The following is an 8,023-nucleotide window of genomic DNA, read 5'->3' as shown; positions in this document are numbered from 1 at the left end:
TGGCAAACGTCCGATAGAAGCTCCTCTGTGCGCCTCTGCAGATCGATGGAGCAGAGCGCAGGGGTCCAACTCTCTCTCTCTCTCTCTCTCTCTCTGCCCTCTCTCTCTCTCTCTCTCTCTCTCTCTCTCTCTGTCCCCCCTCTCTCTCTCTCTCTCTCTCTCTCTCTCTGTCTGTCCTCTCTCTCTCTGTCCTCTCTCTCTCTGTCCCCCCCCTCTCTCTCTCTCTCTCTCTCTCTCTCTCTCTCCCTCTCTCTCTCTCTGTGCCTCTGCCTCTCTCTGTCGTGGGCCAATAAGCATGAGGTAATGGTGACAGCTGCGGTCTGGAACAAGAGTGCGTCAGGTCGGGGTGACGCTCCGGAGTCCAACACAGTCAGCAGCACCGAGCCGATCACCCAGAGAGGAGGAGAGAGGCACTCAGAGGGAGAACGGGGGGTTGTATAATCCCCGATTCTCCCCTCTACAGTTTACAGTCCGTCTTAAAGGAATATGAAGGTTTTATTTCCCACGGAAATCACCCTGTGTCACTGGTTCATTCACAGAATGGGCAACGTGAAGTCATTCGTTACTGCTGATATTTATTCTAAGGCTGTTTATGAACAAAATACAAAACGACCTGCAGCACAACAATCCGCACACACCGTTTTCACCATGATAAACAAAGACAGTTTGGAGTTTTGCAGAGAAAAGTTGTCGCAGTGTGAGTCACAGTCCTGACCTGATCACACTGCTCTGCTTTCAGTCACACAGAGTCAGAGAGACAGAGTCCCAATTTCACACCACCGCAAAACTAAATGGACGAAGTGACTGATGTTAAGTGACAATGGCCAATCAGAGCGCTGTCCCTCCGCTGTTGATTCATCGTCTTCATTCCACCTGCTTCTCTTACAGGCTGGTTGGAGCCAGAGTATTTGGCACAGCACCCCTCAGCAGGCTGTGAGACATGGGCTTCATCCTGTTAGAGACACTGGTGGTTGATGTCTTCAAAGACCGAACTCGTCCAGCCGAAAGTGAAGGTAACGTAACCTTAGAAACTCTTAACAGCTTGAACAGTCAAACCTGAGTGAACAGCAAACTGCATATTTACCAACTATAAATCTTTGAACGAAAGAAAAAAAAAATCTATACAGTATATATATATTAGCAATAGCCAACTTGCTTGACTTGCATGTTGTAAAACTGATGTTAAAGGTAATTATTTTGTATTGACTTCTGCCCCTTGCATTAGGTTGGGTGGGCAGTAGGTTGCCTCTGGTTGTCACTTCCATGTGAACTGGTCACCTTTCACACTGAACCTGTCTAGGCCCGAATCTTTGGTCCGATCTTGTGTTGACGTGACTTTAGACCAGGATTGGATTGAAAGAAGAAATGGGAGAGCTGCATAAGGTCAACAGGAGACCAGATCCTTCTATGAGATGATATAAATCCTGAAAGATACCTGCAGCCCACGGTGAGCTCACAGTGAGCTCTGTGAGAGAAACACGTGAACATCTCACTGTTTTCCTCTCTAAACAATAAGACAAAGACACCACACTGTGAAGACAGCTTCTCTGTTCAAAGTTGTCTCTGCACTCCCGCTCTGCAGCAGACAAATACCTCTGCCAGAGCTCCCCGCATGGCGGGTATCAGTCTTCGTAAGCTGTTTATCTGCTCTGTGATTTTGGAACAGCACAGAAAGCTGCGGCATTACGCTTCGCTTCACAGCGCCGCTCGTTGAAAGGCTGTGCCTGCACCGACAGCCTGCGCTCTGCCGGGAACATTTTGTTCGTGGGGGGAACAGATCTCTTGGCTTTGAAAGTGATCTGTACATCCACCACCTCAGGGCAAACATCCTCACCTTACAAAGACCACACACAGACATGAACAGTCACACATGCGTGGGCCCGCACACATATAGAGCCTCGCCTGCAAGCAAAAAGCACACACGCTAAGATTTTCACAGACATGAACACAAATACAAAAGATTTCAGGAGATTTGAAACAATGGAGCCTCATTCACAGTTGTTGCTGAGGCCTGCTGAGCGGTGTGTGTGTCTGCTGGATGACATACACACAAATACACAAATCCAAACTCTGCCCCTGGCACAGATTACCTTCCACAGGCCACAAAACCGTCTGATTGGCCATTCTGTCCCCCGTCACCTGAGGCCACGCTTAGCTGGCTGATCCTGGCAGGAAGTGGGACTGCAGCTTGAGTTTCTGAGCACCTGGACTCTGCGTCCACATCGCCAGATGTGTTCCTTTAGGTCCATGCATGTGAGACCTGTTGATTGGATTTATTCAGTTTTCAGTGTTTTTTTCTTTATGTGAGATGTATACTAAAGCTCCATGTACAGGTCCTTACTGGTGCAAAGTTCACACTTGTAGCTTTGTCTAATGTCATCGAGGATCAAAGCACCGACACTGAGAGGATTGTGGCTTCAGAGCCTGAGGACGAGCTTACAGAGAAACTGAGATCCTCTCTTTTTGGCCTCAGTCACCTCCAGCACAGACTGACTCGGTTTCAGGCTGAGTAAAAGTCGTGAAGTGATTTTACTAATCCTGATTGATTGGCTGTTAGTTTCAAAATACCTGCTTCTGGAAACAACATCTCTAGCTAGGTTTTTGTGCAGGTACAAACAAGTCGCCCCCCCAGTTTAGTTGCATTGGTATGAAATGTAGCCTCTGCCTTGAAGTCTCCATGTTTTTCCAACGAAATTCTGCAGCTGAATTTCTCAGAAATCTTGGGTTCTAGAGAAGAAATGCACAGAACAGAACTTTACCACTGAATCATAGAGCTGAACTCAGTGTTTTTGTGTTGATGCTTCCTTCACTGGTGGCTGAAAGTGCCACCGTCAGCTAAGATATAAAGTGGGTTACTTCCCGGTGAAAGGCTGAAGGACGGCGAGAAGCAGAAGCGAGCGTGATGCAATAACTGATGGGCACATGCTGAGCTATTAACTTTATAAACAGTGCTTACATACGCATCCATGGAGCTTTGTACTGAAGCAGAAACAAGGGATTCAGTGATGAAATGAATCAAACCTCCAAAGTAATTTACAGTTTCCACCTTTGGGTCTGACCAAGGCAAAAAGTAAAGGCCTGCAGGGATTCAGCTGTAAAACTCAAATTTATTTTGCCTTGTTTTATTTTAACTGGTAGTTTAAAGGCAGTTTTCAAATCTTGGATTGGTATGAAACATAGTGCATCAGTAAATTTCCAACCGTTTTGTCTTGTGACCATGTACCAAGAAAGCAGCGTGTAGTCGGGGCATCCTGTCATGGTTCAGATGTCTAGGAGTTGTTAGCAATTCCACCAGGAAGACATTTAAGTTTGAATAACTCTTTAATAACTCAAGGCCCAGAGAGGGCAGAGGCTTGGTGAAAAGAAGCTGGCTGGGATCGGCTCTGTGTTGTGTTACAGCTGAGCGAACCAAAGGGAACCAGAGTCCCTGGTGTTTTTTCTTAATTTAAAGCTGCATGACAGACTTGTCACGGCCAAAGTGTAAGCAAACAGTTGCCTTTTTACACATCCAGCAGACACAGAACATCATGTCATCTGTTCAGGCATGTTTCTATGAATCTGTTATTCTCTTCTGTTATTCTCTTCTTTTAGCTCTTGTCTGTTCACCAGTGTTTCTGTACTGAAGCGTGCCTTTGGAGCCGGCGATCACTCGACAGGAGGGCATTAGCCACATACAGTCGTGCAGAGAGTTTGAGGTTTGAAGTTCAGAGTCGGACTCAAATACATTAACTCTGCTGACATTTGTGCATCGTAATTCAGGGACAGTAACGTACTTTGGACAAAGTTAATATTTGTCCCTCTATGCTCAAACACACACCCACACTCACACACTCACACACACACACACACACACACACACACACACACACAGAAACAGCCTGTTCCAATGTTCACATGTCTCAATTAACATGAGTTAACATGACTCATTTCACACACTCTCACACACACTCTCACACACACACACACACACTCTCCATTATTTATCTCCACAAAGTGAATTTTAGAGGCTTTGACTGTTTTTGTTTCAGATGAGTTTTTGTCCTGAGTTTTGCTTCTCATAAAAAAAATAACTGTGTGTAGAGTGAACACATTTAAACACCTTTGATTAAAACGCAAACACCTGATACTGAAATATTTTATCACAGGAAGAAATTATGGTCGTTTAAATTAGATCTGAATCGCTCACGATTCGTTCACTGATCTTGAAACCTCACTCCTCTCGTTTTCTCCATTAGAACTAATAATAAATCGATTTTCACAATTTTCACAAATGAAGTTTCCTTCATTTTACGTTCTCAGACTTTCCTGTGTTTCAGTCTCCTCTCCTCTCCTCACATTCAGAAATCTTACTTTACTTTGAACAGGAAGAGGAAGTACAAGTTCAAGTCAGTTGTTTTGTTACTTCAACAATGGCGCCCTCTGTTGGTAGCCAGAGGTATGACGCTTGACAAAGGGCAAACATTCAGCACCACTCATGAGGTCCGTCCACCTTTTGCTCTGTGGCTGTTTATTAGTACTTATGTCATTCTTCGCTTCTTTCCTCTGTTGTTTCCTTCTTTTTCTTCCCTTTGACCTCTTCCTTCGTTCCTAGTCATTACAATGCTCCAGCTTTGTGTGTGTGTGTGTGTGTGTGTGTGTGTGTGTGTGTGTGTGTGTGTGTGTGTGTGTGTGTGTGTGTGTGTGTGAAGGGTTTAAATGGGTAAAAAACTTGCAATAAAGACTGTGTCCAAGTCTTTTCTCCAGCAGAGGGCAGCATTGTCTCTGTCTCAGCAGTATCTCTGATACTGTATCAATACTAAAATGTGTCTCACAATGTCTCAAGGACATAAATTTGCAGACACCGGCTGGTTTACGTCATTGTACCACTGGAAACAGGTGAAATGCACACTTAAATACATGCATACATAAATCAATGAGAAAACACAGACAGACACCGGTTTGAAGGTTCTGTCCTCCAACCTGCGAGCTTATTGATCCATCAGATCAATGAGACACAGCAGCATTATGTCTCTAGGCTGCGGAGACTATGAGGACAATGTTACATCGTCAGTGAGGGAGGTGTCTTTTTTATGGAAATGTCCAACACTCAAAACAACAAATTCAAGAAACTGTTCAGTTATCACACCAGCCACAAAATGACTGTGTACTGCGCAGATATGAAATAGTTGATGGTTTGATGCTTTGCTGAAGGGCACTTCAGCTGAGGGTGTGATGAGGAAGGGCAGAGATCAGTCAGTCAACAAAAACCTGTAAAAACCACAAAGAAACCAGTTAGTTGGTCGCCTGTGTCTCACATTAACTGGTCTTTGTCTCAGACGTCTTCAGACAACCTGTTTCTTTACATTTAAACCACCATCTTTCCTGAAGCTTAACCAAAGTTCTTTTGTTTCCTAAACCACAGGCAGGAATCAGGAAAGTAACATAACACAATGAAACCCGTGATTACGTTTTTCACCGCAGGCTAACGGGGAAAACAAAGTAAACACAGACATGTTAATGACAGGGTGGGTTTCCTGCACTGGCACATGATCATCAGTGATAATGCCAAAGTGCGATTATAATCCATGGAAGGTCACAGGTCACAGGTCACAGGTCAGCTGCCTCTGCGTGTTGTAGACACTCATAAGAAAACATCAGATCTTAATCACAGAAAAAATAAATCCAAGTCCAAAGAGGAAAGGTGGTGTCAGCCACTGACGGTGAAATGTTTTGTTTGTGGACGACAGATATCTCAGGACTTCACCTGAGCCCTGAACTGTTACTGAGTCACACGCTTTACAACTGCTGCCCTTTATTGAATTTAATTGCTTCTAAGAGACAAGTAAACAAATGAACTGACGCAGACATGTTGGTGTCTGATCACAGGATCTGAGGTCACCGTGTCAAAGGTTAAGACTGCGGAGTTTGTTTGTGCAGTCTGTCAGTTACATAGCGACCTGCACAAATACATGATCATCAGGCCACAGACGCTCGTTTGATGTGATTTAATGCAGAAAAAAAAAAATCCCATCAGATGTTTTCATGCCATTATTCTCTGTACCTGCTGTGTGGCAGGTTAAATACTCCTGAAGTGACCCTGCACGATCCTGTTACACACAGTTATGACGAGATGTGTGTGAAAGCACAATGTAAAAGAGTAAAAGAAAAATGATGCAGAGCTGAAATTGACTTACAGACCTCATGAGCACATCCAGAGCTTCAAGGAATTCCAATACTTCAGATCAGTGTAAGAACAGAAACATTTCCAGTGAAATTATCGATTCCTTCCGTGGAAAGCAGAAAAAAGAGGTCATGCAAAAGCAGGAAGACAAAACAGCAACTTGACTTTGATAATATATTTGTCACGTAGCGATAACAGTGAGTGATAACAGTGCAACAGACACTGGGCTTGGACTGATGGAAAAAAAATCATCTGTAGCTGAATCAGATTTATGTTCAGGATGTTTTCATAAAAATACTGAGGTAGATAAATTAAGATTATAACCATCATCTGTCCTTGTATCTCTCTGTAACCTGTATGTTGTTGTTGTTGTTGTTGGCTGTTTGACTCATCAGCAGTGATTGACGACTGATCAGCTCTGAACTGGAGGCTCAGGAATGTTCGTCCTGCAGTCAGAACAGAACGTGGATTTATCAGGAGCATGTTTACTCAGTCTGCAACATCTTGCTGCTGTTGTTGTTGTTGTTGTTGTTGTTGTTGACGGTGACGCCAGCTGTGTATTTGTTCGTGGTTGTTATTCTCGGCCACGTTGTCCAAATGACTCAGCTGCTGCAGGTTCTTGTTTATTCAGAGGTTGAGAGCAACAAAATTCAAATTTACAAAGGATTTATCATTAAAACCATCTGATTCCAAAACACATCACATCCTCCTGAATGAGTCCACATCCATTTCACAGCACTCGAATTTCATCGGTTTTATCCTGTGGATCTTGTGTTACGTTGCTCTTAAGATGGGATTGTCTCAGGTATTAATAATAAGCATAATCATAATAATCATAATAATCATAAAAGACTTAAATACCAGAATCAGTAAAAAACAGAAAAAGAGGGTAATTCAAAAACTTAGAGGTATAAAGTGTAAACTTCTATCTTTGTAGTTTAACGTTTGTTCATGTCTCTCTGGATTTTTGGACTCTGCAGACCGATTTCACGTTTGTCCATAATTTGTTGTATTTCTTCATGATTCTGACTCCAGATCTGTGCTGTGCTAACTGATGGAAATCTCCTGCGTCCATCGGAGCAGCAGTGATCTTTGTGTTTCCCTTTCCTCTCGAGCTGCAGCCTCCTACGGTCTGCAGCGTCTCTGTGCTGGAGCTCAGCCGCGTTACGGGCGCTCACCCTCCTGAAGACTTTACACGTCCTGGTTTTTTAAACCTTTTGTTTGCTGCAGAGCTGCCATGCTCTCTTTATAAAAGTGCATTCAACAGTTGCACAATGTGAGAGGTTTATGGAGAAACCCACCAGTCTTATCAGGAGGAATTATAAACAGAAGCCTGCAGCGACTGATGGAGCAAAAGGCCAAACAGATATTTTTTCACACTATTCAGAACAGTCAGTTCTGGTTCAGTTACTGAAAGGAAAAACCACAAATCCTCAAACATGTGGCTGGATGCTTTGCTCAACAGGTGCTGCTGAGGTATTAACTTTCTGTTTTACCTTATATATGATTCCATTACACTCTCTGTCCTCTGGGACATGAGTTTGTTCACGTCTGCACAGCAAAGACTGCGTGATGCAGACAAACCAGAGTCAGGAAGCTGAAGTTCACCTTAAACATTAAGTCTCCACCAAAGATTCTGTCTGTGAGACAACGAAGGCTTCACACGCAGCATCTTCAGGTTCAACGATGGAAACAAAAGCTGTTTCTTCATTTAACAATAAACAAACCATACAAACAATATTTGAGATACTTGTTGTGCACAATAGCTGTGCAACACTTTTCATTTTACTCTGAAAATTTTACTGTGGCATTATGTAATTATTTCAGAAACAAGGAAAATTCCACTGAACACACATCTCCTCC

This window comes from Toxotes jaculatrix, chromosome 13 (assembly GCF_017976425.1).
Source record: "Toxotes jaculatrix isolate fToxJac2 chromosome 13, fToxJac2.pri, whole genome shotgun sequence".
Taxonomy (NCBI): domain Eukaryota; kingdom Metazoa; phylum Chordata; class Actinopteri; family Toxotidae; genus Toxotes; species Toxotes jaculatrix.
The sequence above is the reverse complement of the archived record's forward strand: the minus strand, read 5'-3'. Positions refer to the sequence as shown.